A 16,724-nucleotide genomic window follows, 5' to 3' on the forward strand; every position below is an offset into this window, starting at 1 on the left:
ACTTTGTTTTGTCGCTGGACTCCCCGCAGACATCGCTGAATCGGCGTGTGTGACACCGATTCAGCGATGTCTTAGCTGGTAACCAGGGTAAACATCGGGTTACTAAGCGCAGGGCCGCGCTTAGTAACCCGATGTTTACCCTGGTTACCATCGTTAAAGTAAAAAAACAAACACTACATACTTACCTACCGCTGTCTGTCCTCGGCGCTCTGCTTCTCTGCTCTGGCTGTGAGCGCCGGGCAGCCGGAAAGCAGAGCGGTGACGTCACCGCTCTGCTTTCCGGCCGCTGTGCTCACAGCCAGACCAGAGAAGCAGAGCGCCGAGGACAGACAGCGGTAGGTAAGTATGTAGTGTTTGTTTTTTTACTTTAACGATGGTAACCAGGGTAAACATCAGGTTACTAAGCGCGGCCCTGCGCTTAGTAACCCGATGTTTACCCTGGTTACTGGCATCGTTGGTCGCTGGAGAGCTGTCTGTGTGACAGCTCTCCAGCGACCAAACAGCGACGCTGCAGCGGTCCGGATCGTTGTCGGTATCGCTGCAGCGTCGCTTAGTGTGACGGTACCTTAAGATGGAGACTTTCTGATATAGAACACAGGAGTGTTCAGCCAAAAAAGCACTTCTATGTATAGGAGATTTGACCGAGAGGGCTGTAGGCTGAATAATTGTTTGGTTTACAGTCATCTAATTTATATGACCAACTTAAGTGGTTGTTTGTACTCAAATTAACAGACATTGTATGCAAGACAGTTTAAAGGGCTGGCAGGCCATACACAACCCTTTAACATGAGATCAGCTGATCACTGTGAGTCTGGCTCCTGTGACATGCAGACCGCTGGTCATCAAATGTAGCTCCTTGGCTTAGGGTGGGACTCCTAACTATGATATGGATTAGCACTTGCAGTATTTATGGCATGTCAATTTCAGTTACTATTGATGAAACTACTAAATGTGTCCCACATTACTTTTTTAAAAGTACTGTCAAACTGCAGTGAACTCCTATCACTTTTGTCAACTTTCTGTACCACAAGCTTTTACTTTTGTTTTTCTTTAATCCAGAATTACCACCATTCCTAATTAATGCAAAATGCATATAAATTGAATCTTAGAAGTATATGCATTTCTACTACCATAGCTTAAATGCTGCCTGCCTCTTTAAAATACCTAATTTTCTGCTCAATCCATCAACTGTCACCCATGTGCTTAGAACAGCACTTGAGTTTCTTAAACTGTTAAGATGAAAGAAGCAAAAACTAGTCCTTTATCAAGTGACCTTCTTGGCTTTAGTTCTTAATGTCACCATAATGTGTGTAAGTCCATTTTCATTTGGATCACAGTGAATCCTACTGAATGTTATTGACTTATATTGGGAATTGTCATGTTTCTGTACTGTATACATTATTTTTTTTACAATAGGGATACCAGCAGTGTTTATAGGTAAGAAAAACAGAAATTTGACAGAACAGAACCCGGCACCTATGTGCACAATTAATAGCACGGACAGTTGTTTGGCAGTTTAACCCACTAAATGCTGCAATTGATATAGATCGTAGCATTTAGAAGGCAGATAATCGCGAGGGGCCAATGTTTGCCATTGTGACCCGATGTCGTCATCACGACATCTGGGTCACGAGAGCTAGCAAGTTAGTTAGACTATGCACAGTGCATAATCTAACTAACTTATATGAGTGCAGCATAAAAAGCATAAAGCATTGTGTTTAAAAAGTCAAATGACACTGCTTCCCTTCCAAGCCCTGCTGTGCGCCCAAACAGTAGTTTTCCTCCACATATGGAGTATTGGCGTGCTCAAGAGAAATGACTCAACAAATTTTGAGGTCCATTTTTTTCCTCTTACCCTTGTGAAAATAAAAAAATGGGTCTAAAATCAAATTTTTGTGAAAAAAGTAAAATGTTATTTTTTTTTTCTTCCACATTCCATTAATTTTTATGAAGCACCTGAAGAGATAATAAACTTCTTGAATGTGGTTTTAAGTACTTTGTGAGGTACAGTTTTTAGAATGGTGCCACTTTTGGGTTTTTCTGTCATATAGGACCTCAAAGTCACATCAAATGTGATTTAGTCCCTAAAAAAAATGGTTTTGTAAATTTTGTTTGAAAAATGAGCATCCAAGAAGTATCATTTCTCCTTGCGGAGAGTGACATGATGACAATTTGCGTTTTAAAAATGAGAAATCGCTGGTCAAGTTTTAACATCATAACAAAAAAATTGTTTCCTAAATCGTGCTGATGTAAAGCAGACATGTGGGAAATGTTATTTATTAACTATTTTGTGTGACATGACTCTAGTTTAAGGGCCTAAAATTTAAAAGTTTGAAAATGGCAACAGTCAAATCGAACAATTTTTGCCATTAATAAGAAGTACAATACGTCATGAAAAAGGGTTCAGAAAACAGTGTTCCAGAGTTACCACCTAAAGTGACACTGGTCAGAATTGTAAAATTTGGCCTGGTAAGAAAGATGAAAACAGTATTGGAGGGTGAAGAGGTTAAAAGGGTCGTTCACCTTTTAGAGACAATTTCTACATATATGTATATTTTAACATTATATGTATATACACTTTTTCTAATAATTGTTTTCTTAAATGCTTTATTTGCGGTGAAAACAGTTTTGTAATGTTTTTTTTTCTTTAAAGGGAACCTGTCACCCCCAAAATCAAGGGTGAGCTAAGTCCACCAGCATCAGGGGCTTATCTACAGCATTCTGGAATGCTGTAGATAAGCCCCCGATGTATCCTAAAAGATAAGAAAAACAGGTTAGATTATACTCACCCAGGGGAGGTCCCGATCCCGGTCCGGTCCGATGGGTGACGCGGTCCGGTCCGGCGCCTCCCATCTTTATCAGATGACATCCTCTTCTGGTCTTCATGCTGTGGCTGTGGCGCAGGCGTACTTTTTTGGCCTGTTGAGGGCAGAGCAAAGTACTGCAGTGCGCAGGCGCTGGGCCTCTCTGACCTTTCCCGGCACCTGCGCACTGCAGTACTTTGCTCTGCCCTCAACAGGGCAACAAAGTACGCCTGTGCCACAGCCGCAGCGTGAAGACCAGAAGAGGACGTCATCCTATGAAGATGGGAGGCCCCGGACTGGACCACGACGCCCACCGGATCAGACCTGCCCACCCAGGTAAGTATAATCTAACCTCTTTTTCTCATCTTTTAGGATACATCGGGGGCTTATCTACAGCATTACAGAATGCTGTAGATAAGCCCCTGATGCCGGTGGGCTTAGCTCACCCTCGATTTTTGGGGTGACAGGTTCCATTTAAACTGTTTTACTGGTGCCTGAATGGATTAACACCTTCACCACCTTGTAATTTCCCATTTTTTTTTTTTGTTTTTTTCTGTCATTATGGCCATGTGAGGGCTTGTTTTTTATGTGACGAGTTGTACTTTTGAATGACGCCAATGATTTTACCCTATACTGGAAATCGGGGAAAAAAATCCTAATGCAGTCAAATTGCAAAAAAAATGATTAAAACATGGCCATGGGACTACGTTCATTGGAGATTTACAGTGACATGCAGACCCCCAGCTGTCATGCCAACCCATCCGCTCCCCTGCGATCATGTGTCTTGTGACTCGCTTCTGCCCAGCGTGGGTTAAATGCCATTATCAGAGATTGTCAGCGACATTTAACTTGTTATTAGCAGTGGATCTCTGATGCCCGCATCTTTTTCTGATCTGATCTGCTATCATGTGCCTTTAACAGCCGTGGGTGGATCAGAGATGGAGATCTCTTTGGATGTACCTATACGTCTAAGGTCGTAAAGAGGTTAACTAAGAATCTGACTGCTCAATAATAGAGTTTTGAATGGTTATTTTTCTTTGTATTTGTTTTGAGAGCCTCAATTTATGACCGAAGTCTACTTTAAAGTGGAATATGCATAGGGAAGAAAATAAAAAATATGGCATTGGGAAGAAAAAAAGGGTTTTTCTGGTTTTAAAAGAAATAATAAGAACACTTTTCTAGAAAAAATGTGATATATAATTATGACGGATGACATGTAGGCAACTACCGTATGCCAGAAGCAGATTTTCTTTAATTTTCTGGCTTGTTTTCATATTGTTTAATATGGATAACTTTGCAACACATTTTTCCATATCTTTGGATTTACCAAGATTAATTTCCATGTGTTTGTACTTGATGTAATTTGATATTGTTACACTCTATATAATCCTTAAAGGGAAATTTATGAACTAAACTATCCTTGACTTATTTTATGGCTGTTTGCACTTACCTTGAAAAGAACAAAATTGTTACAATCCAATTTTTTTTTCCACTTTTTTTGTGCGAAAACAGATGTGTGGATCAAACATCACTCCTGATTTCCTTCAATGCAGGTGTTGCTGTTTTACTTTTTTGCTCCATTTTATTGTTGCATGGTCCTGCTTATTGGTACTGTTTTTTTTACGAGCATTCATGAGCAGTGTTGGCTCAGATTTTCCTTGTTTCCTGGACCTTTGGCAAAGTCATTGGTTTTCCTTTATGTATAATCTGAGACTCCATAGTGTGCGTGCAATTTGTCAGGTCGTAAATCATGTTTCTTTCTATTGTTAAAATTGATCTACGTCCAATAAATAATGGATTGGACACACGTCCGCCTGAGTATTTGCTGCAGAACATTAGTTTTGCAAAGATAGCAGACAGTTGTTGCAAACAGTTGGTGTTGCAACATTTGTATGACTAATTTTGCACCATTTTAATGTCACGGATCCTTTATGCACCTATATCCAGTATAAATAGTGCATTGGTTTACATTAATCATAACCACCATACTGTAGACAGACGATGCTCCCCTTCATCATGCGCCTGATGACAGGCATTTCTAATCATAGCGGCCCTCAGATCAGTAACCGTAGATCAAAATTGTGTACAAATTTAACTACTACTGGTTCCCCTGATATGTAGAAAGTCATGACATTGCTGAACTCTTCTAGCACTTGTTAGGTGCTTTGTTGTCCTTTAAAAAGTTGTGGGAAATACAGTGTGAAGTCTCTTCATGGTTGTATCTCCATGTAGTGGAACAGATGTGTGAACAGCAGGGACTGTGTTTTTTTTTTTTTTTTTTCTTAAAAAGCCTGAAACTAGTGCCCAACGTTTGGAAAATCCCTCTAAAATGCTAGCACACTGTTAATGGATAAGTAGAAGTACTAACATATATGTACTTTCTCCTATGGCCTTCCCTCCATCTTAGACAATTGTTAGTTGTATCGGTGAAGTGAACGATCGGTCACTTCAAGCAATGCCTAGCTGATCTTTCATCATCATTCTAAACATTTGTCCGATGGATTGAATATTTTTGTATGTGTATTACTGGTGACGAGTAGTGATGAGCGAGTATACTCGTTGTTTTCCCGAGCACGCTCGGGTGACCTCCGAGTATTTGACTGCTCGGAGATTTTGTTTTCATCGGGCAGCTGAATGATTTACAGCTACTAGCCTGCTTGATTACATGTGGGGATTCCCTAGCAACCAGGCAACCCCCACATGTACTTGACCTGGCTAGTAGCTGTATATCATTCAACTGCCGTGATGAAAACTAAATCTCCAAGCAGCCATAAATACTCTGAGGTCACCTGAGCAACGAGTACACTTGTTCATCACTAGTGACGAGCGATCGTGATTGGATAAGGTGCTAACTGAGAGACTTCGGCGTGCTCCATAGTATGTTCGAGTCCCGGCGACTGCATGTTCGGGGCTGTTCGACAGCCACAACACATGTAGAGATTGCCTAACAAGCATGTGTTGTGGCTGTCGAATAACCACGAGACTTGCAGCTGCGGGGACTCAAACATATAATTCGAGCACACTGAACTCACTGGGTTAGCACATTATCCGGGCACGTTCGCTCATCACTATTTATCAGCATTGGCTGCATCAAAAAATCCAAGATTCCTTATACAGTGTTTCTTTTTTTATTTTCTGACTAATCAATGGTCATCAGTACATTTTTATTTAATGTGTAGGGAGGGCTTTTATTTATCAAAGAAAAGGGGTGAATGGATATAGGGAAAATTAGCGGTTATTATCGTCATGCATCCTTTCAATACTCTAAGTAGCCAAACGACCAACTTTTGTTTGTGTGTGTGCTCTTCTGTATAATAGAAGTGTGGATGTATTGGTGTAAGATACAGCATATTATGATTACAGATCCACTGCAATCACCTGCAGACAGTAGTAAAGTAGTATATTCATACATGCCAGACTTTCCTGATTCTTATACTCATGACCTCTAGTACCCCATAAGGGTGTATCAAGAAAACGAAGACTTTGGAATTGTAATGGGCTGACTAAGCTATTCTCAGGCAGAGGAAACTTCATTGTCAGATAACCCATTCCAGAAATGTTTGCTTTATCGGTTGATAGGGAAGCGTTTTAATTAAGGAGTACTGGGATGTGGCCTTATCTGTTTTTTTGATTGCACGTTATTTTGGCTTCTAAACTACCAGGAAGCAATGATAAGGTGAACATAAAGTTACAAAAACGTAACACTTATTTCTAGTAATTGATGTGCTACATTCTGAGAAATATTTACTTAGGATTCTGAGAGCCTGCCTCCACTATGCATAGGTGACAGTAGAGCTGTGAACATTGCATAAGACCGGTTTTAAAACATAGCTACTAAAAGTTACCTGGGCATGAAAATCATTTGCCTTGTTTGCTGAATAAATATGGTTTGGAACGGTTTGTTTGCCTCAGTAGGAAGGCTTTGCCAGCTTCTTAAAAAAGTGGCATAGCAAACACAAACTCTTAATGATGGTAGTGGAGCCAAAGCCGTAATCCTGAAATTTGGCTCCCTTCTCTAACTGTCATGAATGGACGGTGTTAAATAACCGTTGCTCAAACTGGTTCATTATATGCTGGGCTGACATTAAGTACTAAGCCAAACATTTTTCTTTTTTTTTAATTCATTATAAAATCTTATCAATACAGTCATCCAGGTTTGTCTCTGGAACGCACAGAAAAGGACACTAGCATAAAAAATTCTGTCCCATTCTCGTACACAAAAATGGTACAATTTTTTTTTTCCTTAATTGTCGTCTGTATGCAATCTGCTTTTTTACTCAGCAGTTATTAATCATGTATAGTTTCCTATGCTATTGAATTGCAATGTATCTGTAAAAAAATCGGATGGCATACTGATGGACTGTATAGTATCCATGTTTTTTTTTGTTACACCCATCACATTTTGGAGTGAAGTCACAGCATGAGGGAGTTTTTTTTTCTCATGTCGATTACAGCTTAGAAAAAATACACAGATCTGTACTGACTCATTAAATAACATTGTGAAGGTACAGATGAATGACTTCGGGGAGACCAAAACATCCAACACCGCGGAGACACCATCACGTGTTTCTCAACGCAGTGATCCAGAACACTGCCCTCATCCCTTATGGGAAATATGCAAATACATGTAAAGTAAGCTGCGGAGACACCATCACGTGTTTCTCAACACAAGCAATGAATAGCCATGCCTTTCCCCGGGAAGGAACAACCACGGGAAGGGCAGCATCCAATAAAGGAAAACATCGAATAAAGGAAAACCACCTATGCCAAGCATGGTATCCATCCACAGACAGCTCCACACTCCTACTCCACACTGATGAGGGGCAAAAACCCCGAAACAGCTGTCTGTGGATGAATACCATGCTTGGCATAGGTGGTTTTCCTTTATTGGATGTTTTCCTTTATTGGATGCTGCCCTTCCCATGGTTGTTCCTTCCCGGGGAAAGGCTTGGCTATTCATTGCTTTCATTAAATATCATTGACCTGAGTGCAGTCCCTCTCTTCTCTCCCTTCTCTCTTATCTCTCTCCCTCTCTCCTTTCTCTATCTCTCCTTTATCTTCTTTCGCTCCCTCTCTCTTTTCTCTAGCTCCCTTTCTCTTCCCTCTCTGCTCTCACTTGCTCTCTCCTTGCTTTCTTCTCTCCCTCCTCTCTCCCTTCTCTCTCCTCTCTCTTCCTCTCTCTTCCTTTCTTTTTTTCCACTCTTTTCTTGCTCCCATTCTCTTCTCTCTCTCGCTCTCTCCTCGCTCTCTTGTCTCCCTCTTTTCTCCTCTCTCTCTCTCTCTCTTTTCCAGGAGAAGTCCGTGTTCAGAGTTGAGCACTGGACTAACTATTCTGGTTCGCTCATCTTTTAAAAGACCATGCACAAGCTATTGCATTTGTTATCACATACAAGTCTCATTGGGGAAGTGCATTATTTTCATAGATGATTTATCTCAAAAATTAGAACCAATTCAGCAAATGCAATGTGATTTTTGAATTCTGCACCCTCAGAATACCTTAAATCCATTGAAAAAACCTTGGCACCTGAATATATATATATATATATATATATATATATATTTATTTTTTGTAGCCCTGTGTATAATCAATCCTTCTCTGTGCTTCGGAAGTCAGCCTGTCCTCACAGGCTATTAAGTGACTGACTAATGTTTAGCTTCTTTGTAGCAATTTGGTGGTCATTTAATGTTTTTTGAGCATTTTTAAAACCTTGTTTAAAAAAAAAACCTTGTGACTACGTTGATTGAGAATTCCTCTTAAAATCATCTCCAAACTTGACACCTTTATAATCAAAAGCCCCGAAAAGACAGTGATGGGGGAAAAAAAATCTTTGAAGCAGTTTCAAATAAATAAGACTTCCAAAACTCCTTAGGTAAAGCAGTGATATCTGAAGTGGATTCCTTTTCAAGTTGGATTTTCCCACCTCAAAAGGCTATCAATTTATCTTTAGGCTACATTCCCACGATGAGCGTTTGAGTTTTTGATGTTGCAGATTTCCTGCACTTATGTAAATTACTTGGATTTTTTTACATTGCATTTTTGGGTGTGTTTTTTACATGATTTTTTTTTTTTTTAATTTTGTATTGCATTTTTGACTCTGCAGTTTGTTTCTTTTTTGTATTTCATGTTTTAAACAAAGCTGCTTTGTTTTGATACTTCCTGATATTTGGCTTTGAAAAAGCTTTATTGGTATAGTCATGTGTGGATTATGTGTTTTTGTTGTTTTTACACACACCTGTGGATTTTCCATATCTAATGCAAGTGTATTGGAAAAGTCGGCATGCAACTTTTGACGTAGGCAGGTAATGTGCCCAGAATAAGCGGTAATCAACTACATTGTAATGTAAAGTATTATTTGACAATATAGTAATGCAAAACTAATTCTGCCATTAGGGTGCGTTCAGACACTGCTTTTATTTTAGACAAATGTGGCACCATTTTGATTTGTTTTCCTGGCATTGACTTTTTGAAGGCATATGTTGGCTTTTTGTGTTTTTCTGTTTTTTGCCTGTGACTAGTTACTTTATTTTTCCAAAACACCACCTCGATAGACTTTCTGTTATGTGAATGTAGGAGAAAGCTTTAAATCTTTTTGATTTACAAATCTCATGATGTGTACAGTGATAAAAAATGCATTAATAATGTTGAAAAAAATCCACACACAAGTACTAAAACGTATTTAAAAACCATGTCCTAAACATTGTTTGTATTCTCAAGAAAATATATATATATTTTTTTTTTGCTTTTCCTTTTAAAAGGTGGCAATTTTTAATGATTTTTGGGGGGTCAAAACCTCTCCTACAAAGCAGCTTAACCTTTTATATTGTGTAGTTCCTTAACCCCTTCCTGACCTGTGACACAGCGTATGCGTCATGAAAGTCGGTGCCAATCCGACCTCGGACGCATATGCTGTGTCACAGAATGATCGCGTCCCTGCAGATCCGGTGAAAGGGTTAACTCCCATTTCACCCGATCTGCAGGGACAGGGGGAGTGGTAGTTTAGCCCAGGGGGGGTGGCTTCACCCCCCCCCCTTGTGGCTACGATCGCTCTGATTGGCAGTTTCACTTTCAACAGCCAATCACAGCGATTTGTAATATTTCACCTACTATAACTGGTGAAATATTACAATCCAGCCATGGCCGATGCTGCAATATCATCGGCCATGGCTGGAAACACTGATGTGCCCCCACCCCACCGATCGCCCTCCGATCTGTCCTTTACACTGCTCCGCTCCCCTCTGTCCTCCTGTCCGCTCCCCCCGTGCTCTTGTCCGCTCACCCCCGTGCTCCAATCCCACCCCCGTGCTCCAGCCACCCCCCCTGCACTCCGATCCACCCCCCCTGCAGTCCGATCCACCCCCCGGTGCCCCAATCCACCCCCCGTGCTCCGATCCACCCCCCCGTGCTCCCCTCCACCCCATCATACTTACCGAGCCTCCCGTGGTCCGTCCGTCTTCTTTCCTGGGAGCAGCCATCTTCCAAAATGGCGGGCGCATACACAGTGCGCCCGCCGAATCTGCCGGCTGGCAGATTCGTTTCAAGTGCATTTTGATCACTGCGATAAAACCTATCGCAGTGATCAAAATAAAAAAAATACTAAATGACCCCCTCCCTTTGTCACCCCCATAGGTAGGGACAATAATAGAATAAAGAATTTTTTTTTTTCTTCCACTAAGGTTGGGGTAAGAACTAGGGTTAGGGTTAGGACTAGGGTTAGGGCTAGGGTTAGGGCTAGCGTTAGAGCTAGGGTTAAGGCTAGGGTTAGGGTTAGGGTATCGGTATGTGCACACGTATTCTGGTCCTCTGCGGATTTATCAAATCCGCAGCGCTAAACCGCTGCAGATTTATGGCGGATTTACCGCGGTTTTTCTGCGTATTTCACTGCAGTTTTACAACTGCGATTTTCTATTAGAGCAGTTGTAAAACCGCTGTGGAATCCGCAGAAAGAAGCGACATGCTGCTGAATGTAAACCGCTGCGTTTCCGTGCAGTTTTTCTGCAGCATGTGTACAGCGATTTTTGTTTTCCATAGGTTTACATTGAATTGTAAAATCATGGAAAACTGCTGCGGATCTGCAGCGTTTTCCGCAGCGTGTGCACATACCTTTAGAATTAGGCCATGTGCACACGGTGCGGATTTGGCTGCGGATCCGCAGTGGATTGGCTGCTGCGGATTCGCTGCAGTGTTCCATCAGGTTTACAGTACCATGTAAACCTTTGGAAAACCAAATCCGCTGTGCCTATGGTGCGGAAAATACCGTGCGGAAACGCTGCGTTGTATTTTCCGCAGCATGTCAATTCTTTGTGCGGATTCCGCGGCGTTCTACACCTGTTCCTCAATAGGAATCCGCAGGTGAAAGCCGCACAAAAAGCACTGGAAATCCACGGTAAATCTGCAGGTAAAATGCAGTGCCTTTTACCCGCGGAATTTTAAAAAAATGATGCTGAAAAATCTCACACGAATCCGCAACGTGGGCTCATAGCCTTAGAGTTAAGGTTGGAATTAGGGTTGTGGTTAGGGGTGTGTTGCGGTTAGGGTTGTGATTAGGGTTATGGCTACAGTTGGGATTAGGGTTAGGGGTGTGTTGGGGTTAGTGTTGGAGGTAGAATTGAGGGGTTTCCACTGTTTAGGCACATCAGGGGTCTCCAAACGCAACATGGCGCCACCATTGATTCCAGCCAATCTTGTATTAAAAAAAGTCAAATGGTGCTCCCTCACTTCCGAGCCCCGACGTGCGCCCAAACAGTGGTTTACCCCCACATATGGGGTACCAGCATACTCAGGACAAACTGCACAACAATTACAGGGGTCCAATTTCTCCTGTTACCCTTGTGAAAATAAAAAATTGCTTGCTAAAACATCATTTTTGAGGAAAGAAAAATGATTTTTTATTTTCACGGCTCTGCGTTGTAAACGTCTGTGAAGCACTTGGGGGTTCAAAGTGCTCACCACACATCTAGATAAGTTCCTTTTGGGGTCTAGTTTCCAAAATGCGGGGTTTCTACTGTTTAGCCACATCAGGGGCTCTGCAAACGCAACGTGACGCCCGCAGAGCATTCCATCAAAGTCTGCATTTCAAAACGTCACTACTTCACTTCCGAGCCCCGGCATGTGCCCAAACAGTAGTTTACCCCCACATATGGGGTATCACCGTACTCAGAAGAAACTGGACAACAAATATTGGGGTCAAATTTCTCCTGTTACCCTTGGGAAAATTAAAAAATTCTGGGCTAAATAATTATTTTTGAGGAAAGAAAACATATTTATTTTCACGGCTCTGCGTTATAAACTTCTGTGAAGCACTTGGGGGTTCAAAGTGCTCACCACACATCTAGATAAGTTCCTTTCGGGGTCTAGTTTCCAAAATGGGGTCACTTGTGGGGGGTTTCTACTGTTTAGCCACATCAAGGGCTCTCCAAACGCAACGTGACGCCCGCAGAGCATTCCATCAAAGTCTGCATTTCAAAACGTCACTACTTCACTTCCGAGCCCCGGCATGTGCCCAAACAGTAGTTTACCCCCACATATGGGGTATCACCGTACTCAGGAGAAACTTGACAACAACTTTTGGGGTCAAATTTCTCCTGTTACCCTTGGGAAAATAAAAAATTGCAGGCTAAAAAATCATTTTTGAGAAAATAATTTTTTTTTTATTTTCATGGCTCTGCGTTATAAACTTCTGTGAAGCACTTGGGGGTTCAAAGTCCTCACCACACATCTAGATTAGTTCCTTTGGGGGTCTAGTTTCCAAAATGGGGTCATTTGTGGGGGATCTCCAATGTTTAGACACACAAGGGCTCTCCAAACATGACATGGTGTCCGCTAATGATTGGAGCTAATTTTCCATTTAAAAAGCCAAATGGCGTGCCTTTCCTTCCGAGCCCTGCCGTGCGCCCAAACAGTGGTTTACCCCCACATATGGGGTATCAGCGTACTCAGGACAAACTGGACAACAATATTTGGGGTCCAATTTCTCCTATTACCCTTGGCAAAATAGGAAATTCCAGGCTAAAAAATCATTTTTGAGGAAAGAAAAGTTATTTTTTATTTTCATGGCTCTGCATTATAAACTTCTGTGAAGCACCTGGGGGTTTAAAGTGCTCAATATGCATCTAGATGAGTTCCTTGGGGGGTCTAGTTTCCAAAATGGGGTCACTTGTGGGGGAGCTCCAATGTTTAGGCACACAGGGGCTCTCCAAAAGCGACATGGTGTCCGCTAATGATTGGAGCTAATTTTCCATTTAAAAAGTCAAATGGCGCACCTTCCCTTCCGAGCCCTGCCGTGTGCCCAAACAGTGGTTTACCCCCACATATGAGGTATCGGCGTACTCGGGAGAAATTGCCCAACAAATTTTAGGATCCATTTTGTCCTATTGCCTTTGTGAAAATGAAAAAATTGAGGCGAAAAAATTTTTTTGTGAAAAAAAAAGTACTTTTTCATTTTTACAGATCAATTTGTGAAGCACCTGAGGGTTTAAAGTGCTCACTAGGCATCTAGATAAGTTCCTTGGGGGGTATAGTTTCCAAAATGGGGTCACTTGTGGGGGAGCTCCAATGTTTAGGCAAACAGGGGCTCTCCAAACGTGACATGGTGTCCGCTAAAGAGTGGAGCCAATTTTTCATTCAAAAAGTCAAATGGCGCTCCTTCCCTTCCAAGCCCTGCCGTGCGCCCAAACAGTGGTTTACCCCTACATATGAGGTATCAGCGTACTCAAGACAAATTGGACAACAACGTTCGTGGTTCAGTTTCTCCTTTTACCATTGTGAAATCGAAAAAATTGTTGCTAAAAGATAATTTTTGTGACTAAAAAGTTAAATGTTCCTTTTTTCCTTCCATGTTGCTTCTGCTGCTGTGAAGCACCTGAAGGGTTAATAAACTTCTTGAATGTGGTTTTGTGCACCTTGATGGGTGCAGTTTTTAGAATGGTGTCACTTTTGGGTATTTTCAGCCATATAGATCCCGTAAACTGACTTCAAATGTGAGGTGGTCCCTAAAAAAAATGGTTTTGTAAGTTTCGTTGTAAAAATGAGAAATCGCTGGTCAAATTTTAACCCTTATAACTTCCTAGCAAAAAAAAATTTTCTTTCCAAAATTGTGCTGATGTAAAGTATACATGTGGGAAATGTTATTTATTAACTATTTTATGTCACATAACTCTCTGGTTTAACAGAATAAAAATTCAAATTGTGAAAATTGCTAAATTTTCAAAATTTTCGCCAAATTTCCGTTTTTATCACAAATAAAAGCATAATTTATTGACCTAAATTTACCACTAACATGAAGCCCAATATGTCACGAAAAAACAGTCCCAGAACCGCTAGGATCCGTTGAAGCGTTCCTGAGTTATTACCTCATAAAGGGACACTGGTCAGAATTGCAAAAAACGGCCAGGTCATTAAGGTCAAAATAGGCTGGGTCATGAAGGGGTTAAAGAGGACATTTCAATAGTTTGAATGTTAAACTGCACACATTATGGCATGATGACTGCAGAACTGAATTATTATTATTTTTTATTTATTCTATCCATTGCAGAGATTTGAGTTTAATCAATCATAAGGAGTCAGCAACATATAGGGGGGGGGAAAGCACGCCCCCACAACAGCTTTAGAACAGACTTTCTTCTGTGTGAGATGTGGTGATAGTTCTGCTCTCATTCAAGAGCTGTGTATGATTACAAAGTGCCAGGAGTAGAGCAGAGCTGAGTGATTATTAACACTCCTCCAGCTTTCATCTCACAGCAGGCAGTTTTGGGAGTGATACATCACAGCTGACTGCACTGTGAAAACTGGCAGCATCAGAAATGTTTGTAATGAGAGAAAGCCCTCTTGTACTACCCCTTCCCCCACACTGACTGCCTTGAGATTTAAGGTACCTTCACACTCAGCGACGCTGCAGCGATACCGACAACGATGTCGATCGCTGCAGCGTCGCTGTTTGGTCGCTGGAGAGCTGTCACACAGACAGCTCTCCAGCGACCAACGATCCCGAGGTCCCCGGGTAACCAGGGTAAACATCGGGTTACTAAGCGCAGGGCCGCGCTTAGTAACCCGATGTTTACCCTGTTTACCAGCGTAAAAGTAAAAAAAAACAAACACTACATACTTACCTACCGCTGTCTGTCCCCGGCGCTCTGCTTCTGTGCACTCCTCCTGCACTGACTGAGCACAGCGGCCGGAAAGCAGAGCGGTGACGTCACCGCTCTGCTTTCCGGCTGACCGACGCTCACAGCCAGTGCAGGAGGAGTGCAGAGAAGCGGAGCGCCGGGGACAGACAGCGGTAGGTAAGTATGTAGTGTTTGTTTTTTTTACTTTTACGCTGGTAACCAGGGTAAACATCGGGTTACTAAGCGAGGCCCTGCGCTTAGTAACCCGATGTTTACTCTGGTTACCAGTGAAGACATCGCTGGATCGGTGTCACACATGCCGATCCAGCGATGTCCGCGGGAGATCCAGCGACGAAATAAAGTTCTGGACTTTCCTCAGCGACCAACGATCTCCCAGCAGGGGCCTGATCGTTGGTCGCTGTCACACAGAACGATTTCCTTAACGATATCGTTGCTACGTCACAAAAAGCAACAATATCGTTAATGATATCGTTATGTGTGAAGGTACCTTAAGGGTATAGGTAAGCACAGACATTTCTTCTCTACTCCCAGCACTTTGAAACAGGCAGAGTTATGTGTGATTACAGAGGGCATGTTCTCTTTTTCCATTGTATATTGATCCCTGCTTTTGATTGGTCTACTTCATGCAGGGGAAGAAGTACATGCCTCCAGAGATGAATCTATGGTAACACCCAACTTAATTATAGCATGAACTGTAACTTAAACTTTACAAGCTTATACTCTGCAACACAGAGGAGAAATTAAAAAAAATAAACTATGTTCTTTTACTTCTGCTCTAAAGACACTTTTCCATGATGTGGCCAGCTTAGCATGTTCGAACTATGAAAAGTCCTCCTTTAAAAGTGCAATTTTATTTATGTGGACACAATGTCCTCAACACTAACATGCTAGTTAGCAATATGAAAATAAGTGTCTGAATTCTTATAACAACAATCCAGCTTGGAAAACTGTAACACTATATATCGCCAGGTGATTGATTTACATTAGTATTATTAGATTATGGCCATGCTTCTCTGCAGTCAGCTCTGCTCTGCTTTTGTTCAGTCTACAATTTAGCTGGCTTAAAAATGAAATCTGATATGAATCACTTAACCCCTGCAGTTTGACCTGTCTGTTTTTTACTTTAGGGCTAATTCTGCTATACATGCTCAAAATATTTCCACTTGCAAAGGGCTGTGCAATATGCAGGTGGCTGATCTGTATGTGACATTGTTGTCCAGAAAGACAATACCATGTGGGCATGTGTTTTTTTGGTAAAAAAAAAAAAAAAACAGGAAGACTAATTGTATGAATGACTGCTTTCTTTGTACTCCAATTATTTCTGGTCGTATAGTGATAATCACTTCATCTAATGATATTTAATGAAAAAAATATTTAAGGTTCCAGATCAATAAGTTTGCAGTCACTTTGTGTGACTTCAGACTTATGAATCCCTCCAGTGCATGCATGAGCTGGGATCGGAGGGTAAGCATGAGTTGTACATGCTCCCGGCCAGGGTGGGTCCAGTGGGCGTGGCTACACTACCATATACTTGTATGGAGCAAGGCCATGCCCTCTAGTTAGCCATTCTCAAAATCTCTGGCTTTTAGTCGTAGGGGCGTGGCCACCGCTCAATACATAGTGATAATTGGCTGTAGCTGCACCGTCACTGACTGACAGCTAGCTGTGCATTTTATGACTCAACTTGCCTTCTTTCACAGTTAACTAACATAGTAACATAGTAACATAACATAGTAGCATATTTAGTCAGGCTGAAAAAAGACATTTGTCCATCCAGTTCAGCCTATATTCCATCAT

General features: G+C 41.7%; 1 protein-coding gene across 1 annotated transcript in view; it reads left to right on the forward strand.

Annotated features, from left to right (window-relative positions):
* The window catches only part of KITLG (KIT ligand), a 133,765-nt gene that overhangs the window by 48,715 nt on the left and 68,326 nt on the right, over positions 1-16,724 (forward strand). The gene's annotated exons all lie outside the window — the stretch shown is intronic.

This window comes from Ranitomeya imitator, chromosome 4 (assembly GCF_032444005.1).
Source record: "Ranitomeya imitator isolate aRanImi1 chromosome 4, aRanImi1.pri, whole genome shotgun sequence".
Taxonomy (NCBI): Eukaryota; Metazoa; Chordata; class Amphibia; order Anura; family Dendrobatidae; genus Ranitomeya; species Ranitomeya imitator.